Source organism: Delphinapterus leucas, chromosome 7, assembly GCF_059928025.1.
Source record: "Delphinapterus leucas isolate spDelLeu-1000000601 "Yukka" chromosome 7, BTC_Dleu_Yukka2, whole genome shotgun sequence".
NCBI classification, from domain to species: domain Eukaryota; kingdom Metazoa; phylum Chordata; class Mammalia; order Artiodactyla; family Monodontidae; genus Delphinapterus; species Delphinapterus leucas.
The window spans coordinates 105,010,165-105,034,383 of NC_143135.1; the positions used below are offsets into that span (position 1 = coordinate 105,010,165).

Consider the following 24,219-nt stretch of genomic DNA (forward strand, 5'->3'; position numbering starts at 1 on the left):
GATATAATTCACATACCATGCAATGGACCCATTTAAAGTGTTACAGTTCAGTGTTTTTTAGTATATGCAGAGTTGTGCAGTCATCACCACAGTCAATTTTTGAACATTCTCGTAACCCCAAGAAGAAACTCTTACCATTAGCAGTCACTCTCCCTTCCTCCCCAACTCCTCAGCCCTAGGCAACCACTAATCTGTATACTTTCTGCTTCTACAGATTTGCCCATTCTGGACGTTTCATATAAATGGAATTCAGCTCTCTTTCTGACAACCACTCATTCAAGGCCTCCTCCCCTGTTTCCCCTGACTGTGTTAGATCCCATGGTATAGATTCTTAGAGCTCCCTGCATTTCTCCAACACTCTTCTAATTACCACTGTAGTTCCCTCTTATCATTCACCACTTTAATCCCAGAGCCTAGCACAGTGTCTAGCCCATAATAGGTATTTGATAAATGTTTAAGGAATGAATCATGATTAATGAAATAAATGAATATGGGGGCCAATTTTATCAGTTAGTAGAATGGCAACTTCCCAAGACCTGTGATGTCAGGGAAGAAGCTTGTGCTTCAGTAGACTTACCCATTCTTCTCCAAGATGCCAGAATATCCACAATTAAAGTCCATCCTTTTTTTTTTGCGGTACGCGGGCCTCACTGTTGTGGCCTCTCCCGTTGCGGATGCGCAGGCTCAGCGGCCATGGCTCACGGGCCCGGCTGCTCCGTGGCATGTGGGATCTTCCCGGACCGGGGCATGAACCCGTGTCCCCTGCATCGGCAGGCGGACTCGCAACCACTGCGCCACTAGAGAAGCCCCCTTCTTCTTTATTGTGGAGAATTTCAAACATATAAAATATAGAAAGGACAGTTAAAAATATATAAACATGTACCTAACACTCAAGCCCCCGAATCCAGTCAATGGCCAACATTGCCTCATCCATACCCCCTTCAATTTTTTTCCCCTTCCCATATTATTTTGAAGAAAAGTCCAGGTATCATATGATTTTCTATGTAAATAGTCTGTATTTCTAAAAGAGTTCAAAAAAAAACTCCCAATGCCATAATCACAAACTTAAAATAACAATGATTTCTTAATGTCATAAAATATCCTGTTACTATACACATTTCCAATAGACTCATAAATGTTCCTTTTTTTTTTTTTTTAACCAAATGTTTCAGTGAGGAGCTATACTGTGTTTGGTTGGTACATTTTTTTTCTTAATTAAAAAATAAATTTTTTTTTGGAGTATAGTTGATTTATAATGTTGTGTTAGTTTCAGGTGTACAGCAAAGTGAATCAGTTATACATGTGCATATATCCACTCTTTTTTAGATTGTTTTTGGGTTGGTACATCTTTGAAAGTCATCTGTATTTATTTTTTCTTTCTTTGTTTTCCCGTTTTTGGTTTTTGTTTTTTTTGCCATGCCGCTAGGCGTGTGGGTTCTCAGTTCCCTGACCAGGGATTGAACCCGGGCCATGGTAGTGAAAGACCAGAATTCTAATCACTAGGCCGCCAGGGAACTCCTAGTATTTTTTTTTTTTTTTAATTTAAGGAAGTTAGTTGTTTGTCCTTTAGTTTTTGCCACAATCCAGATTTTGTCAGTTGCATCCCCACAGCATACTTTAATGTGTTACCTTGTCCTCTATTATTTTCTATAAATTGGTAGTAAGATCTAGATGTATTATCAGATTCGTGTTTAATTTTTTGGCAGGATACCTTCCTAGGTGGTGGTGTATTTTTCCATTAGGAGACACACAGTGTGTGCTTGTCTCTCTTTTTGTAGTGTTAACAGCTGTTGATGAATAATGCCTGCATCAATTCATTCATTAGGAGTTTTAAAATGGTGATATAATTCAATCATTCTTCATTTAGAAGCTGCAATATTTCTACAAGGGAAATCACCCCTCTTCAATTATTTGATTACCCGTTGGTATAGTTCATGTAAGAAAGCAGGATAAATGCTTGATTCTTTCCCTTTCACTATCTCTTAACCCTGTCGACTCTCATTTTCAACTGCCACCATCCTGATCCAAAATCCTTAACCTAACCTCCAAGATCTTGAACCTTTAGTGCCCTATTCATCTTGCAAGGTCCTGAATGATCTGGTCCCTGCCTGTTTCTCCAGCCTCATTTCCTGCTATTTTCCTCCTCCTTTTCTCACTATATCCAAGCCTCAAAAAGCTTTTGATGACCCCTCTACCTGGAAAGCTTTCTCCAATATCCTCTTCCCTTACTAACTCTTACATTGCTTTCTTAAGGAAGGCTAGATTGGTGTTCCAGTTATAATCTCTTATACCACCTTCTACTTGTCCTTCATAGCAAGTCTTATAGCTTGTATTATATCTGTGGTTTTTTGTTTAATATTTGTTTCCCCCACTAAACTATAAGATCAAAAAAGTCAGGGACCATGTCTATTTTGGTACCATATTTTTTCCTAAGCTTAATTTAACGCTCGTAATATAGTATGTGTGCAAAAAATAAATGTTGAATAACATTGAATTGAAGTCAGATTTGGGAAAAATAAAACATTTGTCTCGATTTGTAAAGAGTAAAGATAACTAACTTTTTTTTTTTTTTTTCAGTATGTGGGCCTCTCACTGTTGTGGCCTCTCCCGTTGCGGAGCACAGGCTCCAGACGCGCAGGCTCAGCGGCCATGGCTCACGGGCCCAGCTGCTCCGCGGCATGTGGGATCTTCCCGGACCGGGGCACGAACCTGCGTCCCCTGCATCAGCAGGCGGACTCTCAACCACTGCGCCACCAGGGAAGCCCGATAACGAACATTTATTGAGAACAAGGTACTCCCCTAAGTTCTTCTAATATTCATTATAACCTTATGAAGTAGATATAATTACCTGTAATTGACAGGTAAGGAACAGAAGAGAGAGTAAGTTCACATAGATAGTAAATGTCAGAGTCAGGATTGAAATCTAAGCAATCTGGGGACTTCCCTGGTGGCGCAATGGTTAAGAATCTGCCTGCCAATGCAGGGGACGCAGGTTCGATTCCTGGTCTAGGAAGATCCCACATGCCGCGGAGCAACTAAGCCCGTTCGCCACAACTACTGAGCCTGCACTCTAGAGCCCCAACTACTGAGTCTGTGAGCCGCAACTACTGAAGCCCATGCACCTAGAGCCCGTGCTCCGCAACATGAGAAGCCACCGCAATGAGAAGCCTGCGCATGGCAATGAAGAGTAGCCCCTGCTCGCCGCAACTAGAGAAAGCCCACTTGCAGCAATGAAGACCCAACGCAGCCATAAATAAATAAATAAATAAAAAAGAAATCTAAGCAAACTGGCTCTAGAACCCCAGATATAAGGTTAAAACCCTAGTATACTGCAGTCTGTAAGAACAACAACACAAATGTCTACACTGGAGAGGAACTGACCTCAATTCTTTGAGTCCTAAATTAAAAAATTCCAGAGAAGGGGCTTATTAGCTTAGGTCAGGTCAGGTACTCATCCCTAAACCAACCAAACCAAAATCAACGCAATGGGCATCATTAAGAACATGCAACTTCTATGCCAGATATGTGGATGCAAAGGGGCAATTTCCAGAAGAAGGGGGAATGCCAGGCAGGCAATCTCATAGAGGGTACACACATATTTCTTCCCATACATCCAGTATCATAAATTCCCTTGTCCAACATAATGCACTTTTCCCACATAGGACAACAGACACCTTGCCTCCTCAATGAGAAACTATTCAAAGACATAGCTAGCTACCACATCCATCTCTGATTCCCAGAATCTCTGTTTGACCATGTCTGGATATGATTGCACACAGTTTTGCAACCTATCGGCTAAATGACAAATTTAATCACTCTCAAAACAGTAGAGTCACAATCGTTTGCAAAGATTCTAAAGTCAGCTCCTGATGCTGAATTTACCTTGGGCCAGTGATAATCTCCAAGACCCATATTAGGCAAAGTTATCCCAGAGGCCACAGAGGAGAAAAGTGCATAGACCAAACTAAGAAGCTCAAATCTCACAGTTTATCAATAAATTTTAAAACACATAGTGAGAAGTAAGGGGAAAGGTGGGGTATGTGAACACACATTGGATAAGCTACAAGCACAGTGGAAGAACCATACTACCTGAGTCTGGATTATACAATGTTCATATTCCCATTTTTCCCCTGTTGTGTTAGCTTTCCTCTCTGGTGGTGGGGGTTTATGGGAATCAGAATTGCGTCTGAGCAAGGGGATCCCATAGACTGAAGGTACATAGGGCCATCATACACACTTGTTTATTGGAATGATGCAGGGGCAAGTATACCTGGCAAATACCTGTATCTCATCAATTACCCTGATGAGTAGCTGTGTTGTTTTTTTTTTTCAAGTAATTTTATTTAATTAATTAATTTATTTACTTTTTGGCTGTGTTGGATTTTCGTTGCTGTGAGCGGGCTTTCTCTCTAGTTGCAGCGAGCGGGGGCCACTTTTCGTTGCAGTGCGCAGGCTTCTCGTTGCGGTGGCTTCTCTTGTTGCAGAGCACGGGCTCTGGGCGCGCAAGCTTCAGTAGTTGCCGCACGCAGGCTCACTAGTTGTGGCGCATAGGCTTAGTTGCTCTGCCGCATGTGGGATCTTCCCAGAACAGGAATCGAACCTGTGTCCCCTGCGTTGGCAGGCAGACTCTTAACCACTGCGCCACCAGGGAAGTCCAATAGCTGTGGTTTCACCTACATTTCTTGGGCAGAGGACAAGTGGGGTCAGAAGGGCATCATCGATGGGTGGCTCATAAACATTGGATGCGTGGTGTATCTCACATATATTTAGTGAATCAGGAATATTTGGTATGTCTTGGTCCTTCCTTCCCTGTCTATCTAGTTCAGAACATGTATGCTCTACTTATTTTTATATCTCTCCAACATTCCTCGCATGCCATTGGCTTCTATACTCGGTTTCATCTAGCCGCCTTGTTTTTTTGTCTTATTTTCTATAGTAAACATGGAAAATAACTAAATTATACAACAAACACGTTACAAATATTAAAAATCAGGTGCAGAAATTACCTTGGAAGATCTCTTAAATCACCCATAGAGCACAATATGTTGTACTTATGAGCCACTTTGGAGGCTGACATGCCACCTCTCACTATGTCTGACCCAGTGGGTCTTCCCTCCAGTGTGGGGACAGATTGCTCACTCCTCTTTTGAGTACCAGAGAAGGTTGTGGGCTTGTTTAGTGACTCGCACTCAGACTGCTGGGTGTCCACGAAACTGAGACCAGAAACTGAGTCCAACCAAGCAAACGACAGATTCCCGTCTCCCCACTCCTGCTTACTCTGAGCATCCACTCGCTGGATGAAACAATCAATGAAATATTGCCCAGTTGTGGGTAATAAAAAACCAGACTTCCCACAGTAGCCATCTAGATGGGGGAAAAGAAGTTCCCAACTCCCTTAGGTGTGTTTTTTAACACTGGCTGGTAGTCGTGCTCTATTTTCCTAGTCAGTTCACTCTTTTGCTTTCCTACAGGACTATTTCCTAACGTCTCCTCTCCTGTCAAACCTCTAATAACTCTTCTTTACTCCCACTCACAGTTGATGACCCATAACATGAATGGCCACAAATGTCGTGGCTGAGGTCAACACAAATACACTGTCTCATAGTTCTGTGGGTCGAAACGTCGACACAGGACTCACTGGGCTAAAATCAAGGTGTAGGCAAGGCTGTGTCCCTTTCTGGAAGCTCAAGGGGGGAACCCATTTCCTTGTTTTTTTGGGCTCTAGAGGCCACCTGCATTCCTTGGCTCATGGTCTCCTGTCTGTAAAGTCAGCAACTCTCTGACCCTATACCAATTGTCACATGTTGCTCTGATGCAATCTTCTGTTTCCCTCTTCCAGTTTTGTTTGTTTGATTTTAGTAACAGCTTTATTGACGATCTAATTCACATACTATACAATTCACCCATTTAAAGTGTACAATTCAGTCATCTTTAGTATATTCACAGAATTGTGCACCTTTCACCACTACCAATTACAGAACAGTTTTCATCATCCCCCAGAGAAACCCTGTACCTTTAGCAGTCACCCTGTATTCTCCCCAGCCCCAAACCCTGGCAACCACTAATTTACTCTCGTCTCTATGGATTTGCCTATTCTGGACATTTCATCTAAGTGGAATCATACAATACATGCTCGTTTGTGCCTGTCTTCTCTCACTTAGCGTGTTTTTAAGGTTCCTCCGTGTTGTAATATGTGGCAGTATTTCATTCCCCTCTTCCACTTTTAAGGACTCATGTGATTAGATTGGGCCTACCCAGATAATCCAGCATAATCTTCCCATCTCAGGGTCCTTACCGTTAATCACATCTGCAAATTCCCTTTGACAATGTAAGTTAATATTCACAGGTTCCAGGGATTAGGATGTGACAACTTTGGGGGGCCATTACTCTGTCTACCACAGTGACCATCCTTCCTATATCAGAAAGGAAAGAAAAGCAGTCAGAAGAGAATTTTGACAGACTCTTTATCACCACATCTACCCACCCATCCCCACTGTGTGGATCCAGGGACTCTGCCTTCCTTCCTGTGGGGTGGTTGAAACTCTCTTGCTCCCAGCATTTCCTTCATTTTGTTTCGTGTTTTTGTTCCCCCCACCCCCGCCCACATCTCGCGGCATGTGGGATCTTAGTTCCCCAACCAGGGATGGAACCCGTACTCCCTGCAGTGGAAGTGCAGAGTCTTAACCACTGGACTGCCAGGGAAGTCCCAGCCCTTCCTTCAGAGACTGCCCCTTCCTCTGCTGCCAGCAAGGCCTCACTGCCACCTGGCACCAAGCCATGTCCTCTTGCTAACTCAGTAACACCACTGGAGCTATCTCCCTGCTCTCTGCATTATCATTTCCCCCCTTCTACCAGGATCATTACAACTGGCATCAAAGCAACTTGTAATTTCTCCCTTCTTAAATTCTTTCTTGACCTCTTCCTTCTCCTTCTACTGCCCCATTTCTTTGCTCCCTTTTACAGCAAAACTTCCTGAAAGATTCGTCTGCATTGTTTCCAATTCTTTCCCTTTAAAATTTTTTTTGTTGTTGCATGGTTAAATGTACATAATATAAAATTTGCCATTTTATCTGTTTTTAAGCGTACAGATCAGTGGCACTAAGAACGTTCACACTGTTGTGCAATCATGACCACGTCAAGAACTGTCCAGAGCTTTTAAATCATCCCAAACAGAAACTCTGTACACATTAAACAATAACTCCCAGTACCTCACCCCGGCCTCTGGTAACCACCATTTGCTTTTTGTTTCTATGAATTTGAGCATTCTAAATGCCTCGTATAAGTGGAATCCTGCAATATTTGTCCTTTTTTGTCTAGTTTATTTCACTTAGTATAAGTTTTTAAGGTTCATCCAGCTGGTAGTACATATCAGAATTTCCTTCCTATTCCATTGTATGTATGTATGTACCACATTGTGTTTATCCATTCATCTACTGATGGACATCTGGGTTGTTAACACCTTTTGGCTAGTGTGAATAATGCTATTATGAACATTGACGTACAAGTATCTATTTGAGCTAGCTCTCTTAAATCCACTCCAGTTAGGCTTCTGCTCTCACTGCTCCACCCAGACAGCTTTTGTCCAGGTAACGGATCACCTCTGGATTGCTGTAGCCAACGGTCAATGCTCCATCCTCGCCTCACTTAGTGCCATCTGGCTGAGTTGATCATTGCCTCTTTGGGATGCTCTTCACTTGACATCTGGGACACACCACCACACGCTCCCAGCTCTCCTCCCACCTCTCTAGGCACCCTGTCTTAGTCTCCTTTGCTAATCATCCTTACTGTCTCCTCCTCAGTCCTTGGACCTACTCTGTTTGCAGAGTAGGTTTGCACTCACTCCCTTGGTGGGTGATATCACCCTGTCTCATGGCTTTAAATATGCTGACAACTTCCAAATGTATATCTCCAGCCTGGGCTTCTCCCTCGAATGTCAAACTCCGGTAATCTACCTGACATCTCTGTTTGAAAATCAAGTGGGCATCTTTGATTTAACGTGCCCAACACTAAATTCCTCATCATCCTTATCCTACCCGCCAAAACCCAATCCCCTCAGTACTTCTTCATTAATTTGTTGGATCTTCATCCTTCTAGTTGCTTAGGCAAAAAATCTGGGAATCATCCTTGATTCCTCTCTTTTGCTCCCACTCCACATTCGGTGCATTAACAAACACTACTGGCACTTTCTTCAAAATATATACAGAATTTGACCATTTCTCACGACTTTCACTGCTACTACCTTGATAGGGCTTACCAGCATCTCTTGCCTGTATTATTTCCGTAACCTCCTAACTAGTTTCCCTGAGTCTGCTCTTACATCTCTTCAGCCAGTTGTCAACATAGCAGCGGAGAGGTGCCATTAAAATATTAACATCTCAAGTCATCCCTCTACTCAGAATCCTCCAAAGGCTTTCCATCTAACTCAAAGTGAAATTCAATGTCCTGGTAATGGTTTACAAGACCCTACACAATCTCACCCCTCCTTAGTTCTGTGACCTTACTTCCCACAGTGCTCTATTCACTCACCTCTCTTTAGCCAACCTGGCGTCATTGCTTTTCTCAAACACACCAGGCATGTCTCTACCCGTACTTTCTATTTCCTCATTCCTTCACTGCCTTTATTAAGATGCCACCTTTTCAGTGAGAACTTTCCTGATAACCCTATCTAAAATTGTAATCCTGCCAGCAGTTTACTTTTCTTCATTACACTGAAAACTTTCTAAGATACAATGTAATTTACTTATTTTATTTTATTGTTTTCTTTTCTGCCAGTAGAATGTAAACTATATAGGGGAGGAATTTTGTTTCTTTTGTTCACTGATGTATACACAGGACGTAAAACACTGCCTGGCACACAACATGTACTCAAAAAAGAAATGAAAAACCATATTTGATACAAGGCTCTCATGAGGGCAGTAAGTTGATGGTGAAGGCATCTGATACTCTCAATGTTTTCATCTAGATAGGAAGCAAAGTTACCTGCTGGGTCAGAGTTGTGGTGCATGGCTTGAAGAGAATGTTGCAGATTTGCAAGAGCACTTGTGGGAAATAGGAAAGGCCTCACAAACGAGGTCCCCAAGCCCCACAGAGGGTCTTGCTGAGGGTGAAAATCTGGAGATTTTCTCCAGAATCTAATAATAACTACATTTATTGAAAGTGTCAGGAGTTGTGCTGAGTGCTTTGCCTTTACTATTTTATTTTGTTCTTACAATAACTCTGAGATACATATTATTATTTACATTTTACTGGAGAAAAATGAAGCCTTAGAGAAGTTAAATAACTTGCCCAGGGTTACTTGGCTAGTGAATGGCAGAGCTGGGATTCAAATTTAGCTGTTTTACTCCAAAGTCCATGCTTGCACTGTGTTCATCATAGGCTTGCTATAAGAAAAGGGATTTTCAGATAGATCCAATCTTGAGTGTTTGCCACATGGGTGAGGCAGAATAAAAGAAGTCTACAGGTGGGTTGTAGGAAGTAGAATGGTTGAATGGTGTACTGTGGATTCCAGTCTGGTTAGGGTTGGCACCATAGCCATGAATGGAGTAAGGTTCCTGGACAAATGGAGAGATGAAGGAATTAGAGTTATTAATGAAGTAGCAATGTAAGGGGACTGCCAGTCTTAACATCATGGCAGAATGAGCCAGTGAGGATCTCTGTTACCCCTTTCCACTGCACAGGCATAGAAATGGTGTTCCTGGTGCCAAAATTGAAAGAGGAGCTAAAATCTGGATCTGTAAACATGATTCATTGGTCAGGGAGATAGCAAAGCAGTGTATATACTTTAGAGACTAGGTACTGGGCTCACAACACCTGTATAAGGATAGGAGATAGAGCCTTAAGAGAGAAGAAGGCAAGAAGCTGGAACTGAGATCCCTAAATCAAGCCAGGACTCTGATAAAATTACCCCCGGTATCTCAGTGAAAACTACAAACTTCCCAGGGGAGTAATAAGGAAATGTATTTCTGCCCCATGTTCAGATTTTGAATCTGAATTTTCCTTATTTTCATTAATGGGATTCCTGAAGAGGAGATATTAGTATAAAGGCTGGTCCTGGACAGTTTGTTATCCTGGGCAGTGAAATCCTTTGTGTGCCTGGAAGATGCAAATATAAAGTCACTATGTAGTGTACCTCCATCAACCAGGAGACTCACATGGGAAAACTAATCTCTACTGAAGATGAACTTATACTCAAAATTCCAAACCACATGGGAAATGATCCATTATGCAGAGATTTATCCAAATCTAATTCTATCAGTGGAGTTAGAACTCTGAAACCTTGTTTTTATAAAACAGTCTTGAAAAGATTATAAAATAAGTAGTTTGAAACTAACTAAAGAGATGAAAGAAGATATAGAAATCATAATGAGAAAACAAGACTCTGAAAATAGACTGGGTAGATTTGAAGAAGAGCCAAATAGAGTTTCTCAAAATGAAAAACATTTTTATTGAAATGGAAACTGAATAAGTGGGTTAAACTATAGACTAACACATTAATGAATGATTTGTGAAGTGAAACATAGCCAAAAGGTAACTATCCAAATGATTGCACAAACAGAAAGGATGGAGACTATGAAAGAAAAGTGGAGATATAGAGGATACAGTAGCTTCCAGGAAAAGAAAGTAGAAAGAATGGGGGAGAGAGCAGAACGAAGATGGTGGAGTAGAAGGATGTACTCTCACTCCCTCTTGCGAGAACACCAGAATCACAAGTAGCTGCTGGACAATCATCGACAGGAGGACACTGGAACTCACCAAAAAAGATACCCCACATCCAAAGACAAAGGAGAAGCCACAATGAGACAGTACGAGGGGCGCAATCACAGTAAAATCAAATCCCATAACTGCTGGGTGGGTGACTCACAGACTGGAGAATACTTATACGACAGAAGTGCACTCACTGGAGTGAAGGTTCTGAGCCCCACGTCAGGCTTCCCAACCTGGGGGTCCGGCAACGGGAGGAGGAATTCCTAGAGAATCAGACTTTGAAGGCTAGTGGGATTTGATTGCAGGACTTCGACAGGACTGGGGGAAACAGAGACTCCACTCTTGGAGGGCACACACAAAGTAGTGTGCGCGTCGGGACCCAGAGGAAGGAGCAGCGACCCCAGGGGAGACTGAACCAGACCTACCTGCTAGTGTTGGAGGGTCTCCTGCAGAGGCAGAGGGGGTGGTGGCTGAGGCTCACCCTGGTGACAAGGACACTGGCAGCAGAAGTTCCGGGAAGAACTCCTTGGCATGAGCCCTCCCAGAGTCTGTCATTAGCCCCACCAAAGAGCCCAGGTAGGGTTGCCTCCAGTGTTGGGTTGCCTCGGGCCAAACAACCAACAGGGAGGGAACCCAGCCCCACCCATCAGCAGTCAACCAGATTAAAGTTTTACTGAACTCTGCCCACCAGAGCAACAGTCAGCTCTACTCACCACCAGCCCCTTCCATCAAGAAACTTGTACAGGCCTCTTAGATAGCCGCATCCACCAGAGGGCAGACAGCAGAAGCAAGAAGAACTACAATCCTGCAGCCTGTGGAACAAAAACCACATTCACAGAAAGAGAGACAAGATGAAAAGGCAGAGGGCTATGTACCAGATGAAGGAACAAGATAAAACCCCAGAAAAACAACTAAATGAAGTGGAGATAGGGAACCTTCCAGAAAAAGAATTCAGAATAATTATAGTGAAGATGATCCAGGACCTTGGAAAAAGAATGGAGGCAAAGATCGAGAAGATGCAGGAAATGTTTAACAAAGACCTAGAAGAATGAAAGAACAAACAAACAGAGATGAACAATACAATAACTGAAATGAAAACTACATTAGAAGGAACCAGTAGCAGAATAACTGAGGAAGAAGAAGGGATAAGTGACCTGGAAGACAGAATGGTGGAATTCACTGCTGCAGAACAGAATAAAGAAAAAAGAATGAAAAGAAATGAAGACAGCCTAAGAGACCTCTGGGACAACATTAAAAGCAACAACATTCGCATTATAGGGGTCCCAGAAGGAGAAGAGGGAGAGAAAGGACTAAAGAAAATATTTGAAGAGATTATAGTCGAAAACTTCCCTAACATGGGAAAGGAAATAGCCACCCAAGTCCAGGAAGCGCAGCGAGTCCCATACAGGATAAACCCAAGGAGAAACACGCTGATACACATAGTAATCAAATTGGCAAAAGTTAAAGACAAATAAAAATTATTGAAAGCAGCAAGGGAAAAACAACAAATAACATACAAGGGAACTCCCATAAGGTTAACAGCTGATTTCTCAGCAGAAACTCTGTAAGCCAGAAGGGAGTGGCATGATATACTTAAAGTGATGAAAGGGAAGAATCTACAACCAAGATTACCCGGCAAGGATCTCATTCAGATTCGATGGAGAAATCAAAACCTTTACAGACGAGCAAAAGGTAAGAGAATTCAGCACCACCAAACCAGCTCTACAACAAATGCTAAAGGAACTTCTCTAAGTGGGAAACACAAGAGAAGAAAAGGACCTACAAAAACAAACCCAAAACAATTAAGAAAATGGTCATAGGAACATACATATCGATAATCACCTTAAACGTGAATGGATTAAATGCTCCAACCAAAAGACGCAGGCTTGCTGAATGGATAGAAAAACAAGACCCATATATATGCTGTCTACACAGACCCACTTCAGACCTAGGGACACATACAGACTGAAAGTGAGGGGATGGAAAAAGATATTCCATGCAAATGGAAATCAAAAGAAAGCTGGAGTAGCAATACTCATATCAGATAAAATAGACTTTAAAATAAAGAATGTTACAAGAGACAAGGAAGGACACTACATAATGATCAAGGGATCAATCCAAGAAGAAGATATAACAATTATAAATATATATATGGACCCAACATAGGAGCACCTCAATTCATAAGGCAACTGCTAACAGCTCTAAAAGAGGAAACCAACAGTAACACAATAAAAGTGGGGGACTTTAACACCTCACATACACCAATGGACAGATCATCCAAGATGAAAATAAATAAGGAAACAGAAGCTTTAAATGACACAATAGACCAGATAGATTTAATTGATATTTATAGGACATTCCACCCCAAACCAGCAGATTACACTTTCTTCTCAAGTGCACATGGAACATTCTCCAGGACAGATCACATCTTGGGTCACAAATCAAGCCTCAGTGAATTTAAGAAAATTGAAATCATATCAAGCATCTTTTCTGACCACAACGCTATGAGATTAGAAATGAAGTACAGGGAGAAAAACGTAAAAAACACAAACACATGGAGGCTAAACAATACTTTACTAAATAACCAAGAGATCACTGAAGAAATCAAAGAGGAAATAAAAAAATAACTAGAGACAAATGACAATGAAAACATGATGATCCAAAACCTATAGGATGCAGCAAAAGCAGTTCTAAGAGGGAAGTTTATAGCTATACAAGCCTACCTCAATAAACAAGAAAAATCTCAAATAAACAATCTAACCTTGCACCTAAAGGAACTAGAGAAAAAAGAACAAACAAAACCCAAAGTTAGCAGAAGGAAAGAAATCATAAAGATCAGAGCAGAAATAAATGAAATAGAAACAAAGAGAACAATAGCAAAGATCAATAAAACTAAAAGACGGTGCTTTGAGAAGGTAAACAAATTGATATACCATTAGCCAGACTCATCAAGAAAAAGAGGGAGAGTACTCAAGTCAATAAAATTAGAAATGAAAAAGGAGAAGTTACAACAGACACCGCAGAAATACAAAGCATCCTAAGAGACTACTATGAGCAACTCTGTGCCAATGAAATGGACAATCTGGAAGAAATGGACAAATTCTTAGAGAGGTATAACCTTCTGAGACTGAACCAGGAAGAAGTAGAAAATATGAACAGACCAATCACAAGTAATGAAATTGAAACTGTGATTTAAAATCTTCCAACAAACAAAAGTCCAGGACCAGATGGCTTCACAGGTGAATTCTATCAAACATTTAGAGAAGAGCTAACATCATCCTTCTCAAACTCCTCCAAAAAATTGCAGAGGAAGATACACTCCCAAACTCATTCTATGAGGCCACCATCATACTGATACCAAAACCAGACAAAGACACTACAAAACCAGAAAATTACAGACCAATATCACTGATGAATATAGATGCAAAAATCCTCAACAAAATACTAGCAAACAGAATCCAACAACACATTAAAAGGATCATACAACATGATTAAGTGGGATTTATCCCAGGGATGCAAGGATTCTTCAATATACACAAATCAATCAATGTGATTCACCATATTAACAAATTGAAGAATAAAAACCATATGATCATCTCAATAGATGCAGAAAAAGCTTTTATGATAAAACTCTCCAGAAAGTGGGCATAGAGGGAACCTACCTCAACATAATAAAGGCAATATATGACAAACCCACAGCAACATCATTCTCAATGGTGAAAAACTGAAAGCATTTCCTCTAAGGTCAGGAACAAGACAGGGATGTCCACTCTCATCACTATTATTCAACATAATTTTGCAAGTCCTAGCCACGGCAGTCAGAGAAGAAAAAGAAATAAAATGAATCCAAATTGTAAAAGAAGAAGTAAAACTGTCACTGTTTGCAGATGACATGATACTATACATAGAGAATCCTAAAAATGCCACCAGAAAACTACTAGAGCTAATCAATGAATCTGGTAAAGTTGCAGGATACAAAATTAATGCACAGAAATCTCTTGCATTCCTATACACTAATGATGAAAAATCTGAAAGAGAAATTAAGGAAACACTCCCATTTACCATTGCAACAAAAAGAATAAAATACCTAGGAATAATCCTACCTAGGGAGAAAAAAGACCTGTATGCAGAAAACTATAAGACACTGATGAAAGAAATTAAAGATGATACCAACAGATGGAGAGATATACCATGTTCTTGGATTGGAAGAATCAATATTGTGAAAATGACTATACCACCCAAAGCAATCTACAGATTCAATGCAATCCCTATCAAATTACCAATGGCAGTTTTTACAGAACTAGAACAAAAACTCTTAAAATTTGTATGGAGACACAAAAGACCCAAATGGCCAAAGCAGTCTTGCGGGAAAAAAACAGAGCTGGAGGAATCAGACTCCCTGACTTCAGACTATACTACAAAGCTACAGTAATCAAGACAGTATGGTACTGGCACAAAAACAGAAACATAGATCAATGGAACAAGATAGAAAGCCCAGAGATAAACCCACACACCTGTGGTCAGCTAATCCATGACAAAGGAGGCAAGGATATACAATGGAGAAAAGACAGTCTCTTCAATAAGTGGTGCTGGGAAGACTGGACAGCTACACGTAAAAGAATGAAATTAGAACACTCCCTAACACCATACACAAAAATAAACTCAAAATGGATTAGATACCTAAATGTAAGACTGGACACTATAAAAACTCTTGGAGGAAAACATAGGAAGAACACTTTTTGACATGAATCACAGTAGAGTCTTTTTTGATCCACCTCCTAGCGTAATGGAAATAAAAACAAAAATAAACAAATGGGACCTAATGAAACTTCAGAGCTTTTGCACAGCAAAGGAAACCATAAACAAGATGAAAAGACAACCCTCAGAATGGGAGAAAATATTTGCAAACGAATCAACAGACAAAGGATTAATCTCCAAAATATATAAACAGCTCATGCAGCTCAATATTAAAAAAACAAACAACCCAATCCAAAAATGGGCCAAAGACCTAAATAAACATTTCTCCAAAGAAGACATACAGATGGCAAAGAAGCACATGAAAAGCTGCTCAACATCACTAATTATTAGGGAAATGCAAATCAAAACTACAATGAGGTACCACCTCACACCAGTTAGAATGGCGTCATCAGAAAATGTACAAACAACAAATGCTGGAGAGGGTGTGGAGAAAAGGGAACCCTCTTGCACTGTTGGTGGGAATGTAAATTGATACAGCCACTATGGAGAACAGTATGGAGGTTCCTTAAAAAACTAAAAAAATTACCATATGACCCAGCAATCCCACTACTGGGCATATACCCAGAGAAAACCATAATTCAAGAAGACACATGCACCCCAATGTTCCTTGAAGCACTATTTACAATGTCCAGATCATGGAAGCAACCTAAATGCCCATCAACAGACGAATGGGTAAAGAAGATGTGATACATATATACAATGGAATATTACTCAGCTATAAAAAGGAACGAATTTGGGTCATTTTTTGAGACGTGGATAGATCTAGAGACTGTCATACAGAGTGAAGTAAGTCAGAAAGAGAAAAAACAAATATCGTATATTAACGCATATATGTGGAACCTAGAAAAATGGTACAGATGAACCAGTTTGCAGGGCAGATATTGAGACACAGATGTAGAGAACAAACGTATGGACACCAAAGGGGGAAAGCGGCGGGGGTGGGGTGGGGCGGGGTGTGTGTGTGATGAATTGGGCGATTGGGATTGACATGTATACACTGATGTGTATAAAATTGATGACTAATAAGAACCTGCTGTATAAAAAAATAAATAAAATTAAATTTAAAAAAAAGAATGGGGAAAGGCAATATCAAAAAATATGGGCTGAGAATTTTCCAAGTATTAGAAGACTTGATTGTTCAAATTGAAGAAAGCTGACTCATGAGCAAAATAAATCAATAGCAATCCTTATGTAAACACAGGACACTAGAGACAAAGACAAAGGTCACCTACGGAGAAAAAAAGTATTAACCTGGTATCTCGTCATTGAGACTAGAAGCTAGTAAACACTGGAATAATATCTTTAAAGTTCTGAGAGAAATAACCGGTACACCAGAATTCTATACCCAGCTAAACTAACATAGAATATTGAGAATAGGATAAAAACATGTTCAGCCAGTCAAAAGACTGAGAATGTATCTCTCAGTGACTCTTTCTGAAAGCATCATTAAATGTAGTAACTCAATAAGAAGGAAATTGGAATCGGAAGAAATACATGGAATGCAAGAATCAGTGGTGCTCAAGTAAGCAAAGCAGGTTTACTGGGGAAAAAGAGAGTGAAAAAGCTGGAGGTTTAGCAAGTGTGGTCATGGATCTGTATATTTAGGCTCAATATTTCATAGGTGGAGGAGTCCTGTGTGCTGATAAGTTTCATGTAGCCTCAGGGGTGGTTGACTAGAGTGAGCAGCGTGAAGATCATTTGATCCCAGAAAGTCAAGAAGTTTTGAAACTAAGATATGGGAGGGACCATATATTATACTGATTATTTTCCTCCACTGCATCCCAAATAGATTCTCCAGTCTTCTCTCGGTGCTGCTTTGGACATGTAAGACTGGCCCCTATGAACTGTGTCCTGCAGGTGTCCTTGCTAGCTGGCTTCATGTGGAGTTTGACAAATTGGAGTCACTGGCCAAAAATCAGTGTGAGTGAAAGAGAGAACAGAGTTCCTTCCCAGTCTCTCCCTGCTTCAGCATTGCTTCTCTAGTAGCATATGTGTCTCTCCATGACTAGAGTTCCCACTAATGGCCCCTTTTCCATGGATCCAGCTCTCACTGGGCTCAGATAACTCTCTTCTTGAATTTTGACCCTATGAATAACAGATTTTTACCGCACTGATTTCTAGGTAATATCAGGAGATAATTCTCCACGGGTCTCTCATGTTTTTGTACATCTTGTGAGTAACGTACTAAATGCCCTTTTTTGCTGATGATCTTTTCAAGGATGTTTGTATACCGAATAGCCTTGGAAAGTGAAGATAGTGTCTCTCTCTGGAGCAAAAGGCAGTCATACTCACTGTCCAGTGTAGTGCAGATAACGTCTCCCTCTGAAGCAAAGGGCAGACATGCCTACTGCCCATTATAAAAGATTGCATATCCTAAACTCAGGGTTTCCTGGCCTGTAATTCAACCCATCACATGTACAGTTGTTACCTGGCTCCCTTCACGTCACTCTGGGGGAGTTGAGGCTTAGATAACCAAAACAAAAATGCTGATGCTCTGGCTACTGTTATTGCTATGTGTAGTCAACTATCCTTCATCTTTGATCCAGGAGTGTCATGTCTTCAATCACTGCCCATGAAGCTGTAACAGGCTATCTCATTAGCTTTCAAATAGGGTAAAATCTCAGATCCCTAACAGTTCTTGACAGGTACCTTGGCATCTCTTGTTTGTTCCCTTAAACCTAACAGTACTTATAAAGGTAGTTCTTTCACAAAACCCGTCTCATTGAATTCTGTTTCCTGCTGGACTCCTGCCTGATATACCTAGATAGTTTGAAATCTCTATGGTCAGTTAATTTACGACAAAGGAGGCAAGAATATACAATGGAGAAAAGACAGGCTCTTCAATAAGTGGTACTGGGAAAAGTGGACAAATACATGTAAAAGAATGAAATTAGAACATTTTCTTACCCCATACACAGAAACAAACTCAAAATGGATTAAAGACCTAAATGTAAGACTGGATAGCATAAAACTCCTAGAGGGAAACATAGGCAGAACACTCTTTGACATGAATCACAGCAATATCTTTTTGGATCCATCTCCTAGAGTAGTGGAAATAAAAACAAAAATAAATCAATGGGACCTAATTAAACTTAAAAGCTTTTGCACAGCAAAGGAAACCATAAACAAAACAAAAAGACAACCTACGGGGGTGGTCGGGGGGAGGAAGAGGAGCTTGTTTTTTAGTGTGATATTTACCTAGCGATAATAAACTGAAAATCTTTTGCAAAAAAAAAAAAAAAAAAGACAACCTACAGAATGGGAAAAAATATTTGCAAATGATGCAACCAAGAAGAGATTAATCTCCAAAATATACAAATAGTTCATACAGCTCAATATCAAAAAACCAAACAACCCAGTCAAAAAATAGACAGAGGATCTAAATAGACATCTCCACATAAGACATACAGATAGCCAAAGGCACATGAAAATATGCTGAACCTTGCTACTTATTAGAGAAAGGCAAATCAAAACTACAATGAGTTATCACCTCACACTGGTCAGAATGGCCATCATCAAAAAGTCTACAAATAAATGCTGGAGAGGGTTTGGAGAGAAAGGAACCCTCCTACACTGTTTGTGAGAATGTAAACTGGTACAGCCACTATGGAGAACAGTATGGAGGTGCCTTAAAAAACTAAAAAATAGAGCAATCCCACTCCTGGGCATATATCCAGAGAAAACCATAACTGAAAAGACATGCACCCCAATGTTCACTGCAGCACTATTTACAATAGCCAAGACATGAAAGCAGCCTAAATGTCCATTGACAGATGAATAGATAAAGAAGATGCAGTATATATATATATATACACACACACACTGGAATATTACTCAGCCATAAAAAGCATGAAATAATGCCATTTGCAGTAACATGGATGGACCTAGTGATTATCATACTAAGTGAAGTAAGTCAGACAGAGACAAATATCGCATGATATTGCTTATGTGTGGAATCTAAAATAAAAATGATACAAATAAACTTATATACAAAGCAAATAGACCCACAGGCATAGGAAATAAACTTATGGTTACTGAAGGGGAAGGGGGGGTATAAATTAGGAGTTTGCAATTACCATATACACAGTAATACATATATATAATAGATTAACAACAAGGACCTACTGTATAGCATAGGGAACTATACTCAATATTTTGTAATAATCTATAAGGGAAAAGAATCTGAAAAAGAATATATACGTGTATATGTATAACTAAATCACTTTGCTATACACCTGAAACTAACACAACATTGTATTGGGTTGGCCGAAAAGTTCGTTTACGAACTTTTTGGCCAACCCAAATAAATCAACTATATTTCAATTAAAAAAAGAAATCTCAAGGGGTGTACAACAATTAATTTTCTTTGTCAACTTGGCTAGGCTATGGTGCCCAGTTATTTGGTCAAATACCAGCCTAGATGTTGCTACGAAGATATATTTTTAAGTGCGATTAACATTCTCTCTCTCTGTCTCTGTCTCTCCCTGTCTCTCTCTCTATATATGTATGTATGTATGTATGTATACCAACTTTGTTTAAAGCAAATTACCCCTCATAATGTGGGTGTGCCCCATCAAATAAATTGAAGTCCTTAAGGCCAAAGACTGAGGCTTCTTACAGAAGAAGCAACTCTTCCTCCAAACTGCAGCATAGAAACCTGCGTGAATTTCCTGCCTGCTGGCCTGCCCTGCAGGTTTTGGACTTGCCAGCCCTCACAACTGTGTGAGCTAAGTCCTTAAGATCAATCTCTCTCTCTCTGTACGTATATATCCTATTTGTTTTGTTTCTCTGGAGAACCCCCGAGTAATACAGGGCGCTACAGAATTTAGAGGAGCTTATGAACACAATGTCAAAGTCCCCAAATAATGAGTGGGAGTTTCCGAAGCAGAGTGTGAGACAGCAATAGTATGAAAAAGCAGTATGTACCCCAAAGAGTAGTATTTCTTCAGTCTAAGTGGAGAGGAAGGAGGATGCCTCAGTGGTGCCTCTAGGCAACAAAGACAAGCAGAATGTGCATGATGTGGCCCCAGCTTACACATGGAAGCTTACACCTGTCTGTATCATTCATGTGCCTACCCTATAAAAATGACCTGAAGCTCTTAGAACCCAGCGTTTTACTTTCTAATGCCTCCTTGACTTTGGTCTTGTAGTTCCTTCCACCAGGAATCTCCTCCCCCTCTATTTCCCATCTCTCCAGGGTCCTTTAATCTTTCGTAGTTCTTACCACCTCTCCTATCTGCCAAACACCTTCTCCTCCTTCAAGTCTCAGTAAAGCTTTCCTAAAAAGCAGAGTTAGGTGTACCGTGTTCCCCAATTTTCTAGAAATTACCTTATTCTGTAATTCTGTGATTGTATGTCTGCTCCCTCATTGGTCTATGAACAAGAAGTTTCAGCTCAGTATTAAATATATGTATTTAGGACAGGACCTATCATATAGAATGTGCTCTATGCCTGTCTGTTGCATGAATGGATGAGTGAATAAATAAATTTGTCCGTGATGTTGTAAATGGTGGAATGGAATTCACACTCAGGATTTTCTTACTCTAAAGCCTGGTCTTCCTCTCCCATATATGATGTGATCCAGTTTTTTTAGGAATTCTGCAGATAGAATCTACCTGCTAGGAAGAAAAATTTCTGTCAGCACTAGAAGGAAAGAACAGTTATGGGAAAAAACGGCTGAATGCCCATTAAAAAAAAGAATAGAGCATAGTAACACTTGTTTTATTTTTGTTTTGTTTTGTTTTTGTTTGATAGCTACCCTTTTCTGGTTGTTGACAAGATTCCCAAAGGATTGATCTCAAATATGGATTTAAGATTTGATTTGCCATGCACAAGATATATGTTAGAAGTCCTCTTTGCTTCAAAATAGAAACCAGTTTGGAAAGCTCCCAGGTTTACTGATAATCAGTTTATTCTCATAAACCTTATTACATACAAGGTTGAGTGGGTGACTGCCCATATAGTTTGATTTTGATGTCACACAGGGGAACTGCTCCTTTCCTTGAATTACCCTGTGGTGGATGGAAGGAGTATAGTTCCTTCTATAATGTGATTGTATGTTTAGACATCGGTTCCTTTAAGGCAAATTCTCCTTTCTATTCAGTGGGCTCTCCAATTTACATCTGTACATCAAGCATTTTTCCTGAACTCCACACTTAAATAGCCATCTGTTTCTACCCCACAGGTGCAACATTTCTGAACAGAAATGATCCCTCTTGCCCTGGACCTGTTTCTTCTGAGTTTCTCGTTTCAGTGAACCATACTACCTCTCACCAAATTTCCCAAGCTAGAAACCCAAGAGTCTTCCCATCACTCACATCCAACCAATAACTAGTCTTCTGAGTTGTTATCATGAACATTTCTCAACTCTGGCTACCAGTCTCCATGGGCGTTGCCAGGGCCTTATTCAGGCCCTTTATCAGTTCTCACTTGTGTGCCTGGAGTCGAGCCCCTCATCTGTCCATTGTCTTGGTGTAGCCAGGAAGGTCTCTTTTAGAGACATAGCTGATCACATGATTCCTCTTTCTGAAACCTTATACAATGGCTACTCATTGCCCTTAGGATAAAGTACAAACTCCCATATTATATAAGGTATGCACTTTATGAACCCTGTCCAACTCTTCAATATTCACCCTCCTCTCTCCACCCCACCCCCGCCAATTTCATATCATATATTATCCCATTTCCCCAATATGCTCATATTCTCTTTACTGTTTGTGTCTTTTTACATATTGCTCCTCTTGCCTGAGAAACTTATCCCCTTTCTCCTAGCCAGGAGTTAGCCACTCCTATATGTTGAGACTCAGCTCAGTCACTAACATCTTCGGAAAGTGTTTCCAGATATTTCCTACCTGAGCTAAATGCTCATACCTATGTGCTTCCTAAATTCCCTACGCTTACCAATATCATGGTACTTATCACCCAGTTTTGTCTGTTAGATTTACTTTCATGCCTTTCCAAGCAGATTATAAAGCCCTTTATGACGGAGACTATTCTGTGTATCTTTGAAAGCTGAGAACCTATCGGAGAGCTGACATCTGGTTAGCAATCAATACATTTGGTTGAATAAGGGGAAAAGATCAAATGACAATGGGTGGTTCGAGAGGGCTATGAAAACACATTTTATCTTCAATATAGTTTAAAAAATTTATTGTAAAATATATATAACATGAAATTTACCATTTTAACCATTTTAAAGTATAAAATTCAGTGACACTAAGTACATTTAAATTGTTGTGCAACCATTACCACTAACCCTTTCCAGAACTCCTTCATTATCCCAAACAGAAACTGTACACATTAAACAATAATGCCCATTCTACCTTCCCCACAGCACTTGGTCACCTCTAATCTACTTTCTGTTTCTGTGAATTTGCCTATTCTTGGTAACTCATGTAAGTGGAATTATATGGTATCTGTCCTTTTGTACCTGTATTATTTCACTTAGCATTGTGTTTTCAAGGTTCATCTATGTTGTAGCATGTACCAGAATTTCATTCATTTTCAAGGCTCAAAAATATTCCATTGTATGTATCTGCTACATTTTGTTATCCATTCATCTGTTGATGGACACTTGGATTGTCTCCACCTTTCGGCTATTGTGAATAATGTTGCTATGAACATTGGTATACAAGTATCTGTTTGAGTCCTTGGTTTCAATTCTTTTGGATACGTACCTAGAAGTGGAATTGCTGGATCATATGGTAGTTCTGTTTACCTTTTTGAGGAACCATCATACCGTTTTCCACAGTGGCTGCACCATTTTACATTTCCACCAGCAATAAACAAGGGTTCCAATTTTTCCACATCCTCACAAACACTTGTAATTTTCTTTCTGTTTTTTTTTTCTTGTTGGGTATTATCCATCCTTTTGAATATTAATTTCAGTTGACCCTTGAAAATTCGCAGTGAAAATCTGCTTATAACTTTATGCTTGGTCCTCCAAATCTGATGTTTAACATCTAAGGATTCAAACAACCTTGATTGTGCAGTACTGCAGCATGTATTTACTGATAAATATCCACAATTCAAGACATGTGCAATTCAAACCCATGCTGTTCAAGGGTCAACTGTAGTATCTCCTTGTGATTTTGATTTGCATTTCTCAAATGGCTAGTGATGTTAAACATCTTTTCATGTGCTTGTTGGCCAATCGTATATCTTCTTTGGATAGATGTCTTTTCAAGTATTTCACCTATTTTTAAATTGTTTTCCTGTGTGTGTGTGATTCAATTGCAGGGATTCTTTATATATTCTGAGTATAAGATATATGATTGACAAATATTTTCTCCCTTTTTGTGAGCTACCTTTTCACTTGCTCAGTAGTGTCCTTTGATTCACAAAAGTTTTAAATTTTAATGAAATCCAATGTATCTACTTTTCTTTTTTGTGACCAACAAAAACAGGTGTCATAGTGAAGAAATCATTGCCAAATACAATTCACAAAGCTGTTGTATGTTTTCTTCTACCAGTTTTATAGTTTCAGCTCTTATATTTAGGTTTTTGACCCGTTCTGAGTTAATTTTTACACATGATGTGAGATAAGGATCCAACTTCATTCTTTTCCACATGGATATCCATTTTTCCCAGCACCATTTGTTGAAAAGATCATCCTTCCCCCATTGAATAGTCTTGGCACCCCTGTTTTAAATCATTTGACCATGTGAAGGTTTATTTCTGGGGTGTCTATTCTATTCCATTGGTCTACATGTCTTTATGCTAGTACCACACTGTTTTTTGTTTTTTGGTTTTTTGCAG

The 24,219-nt window shown here is 40.0% G+C and overlaps 1 pseudogene across 1 annotated transcript in view; it reads left to right on the plus strand.

Annotated features, from left to right (window-relative positions):
* The window catches only part of LOC111165491 (uncharacterized), a 68,810-nt pseudogene that overhangs the window by 6,548 nt on the left and 38,043 nt on the right, over positions 1-24,219 (plus strand). Inside the window, exon 3 of the transcript XR_016393964.1 lies at positions 2,578-2,791. The product of XR_016393964.1 is annotated as an uncharacterized LOC111165491 (transcript). The remainder of the gene's footprint in view (positions 1-2,577; positions 2,792-24,219) is intronic.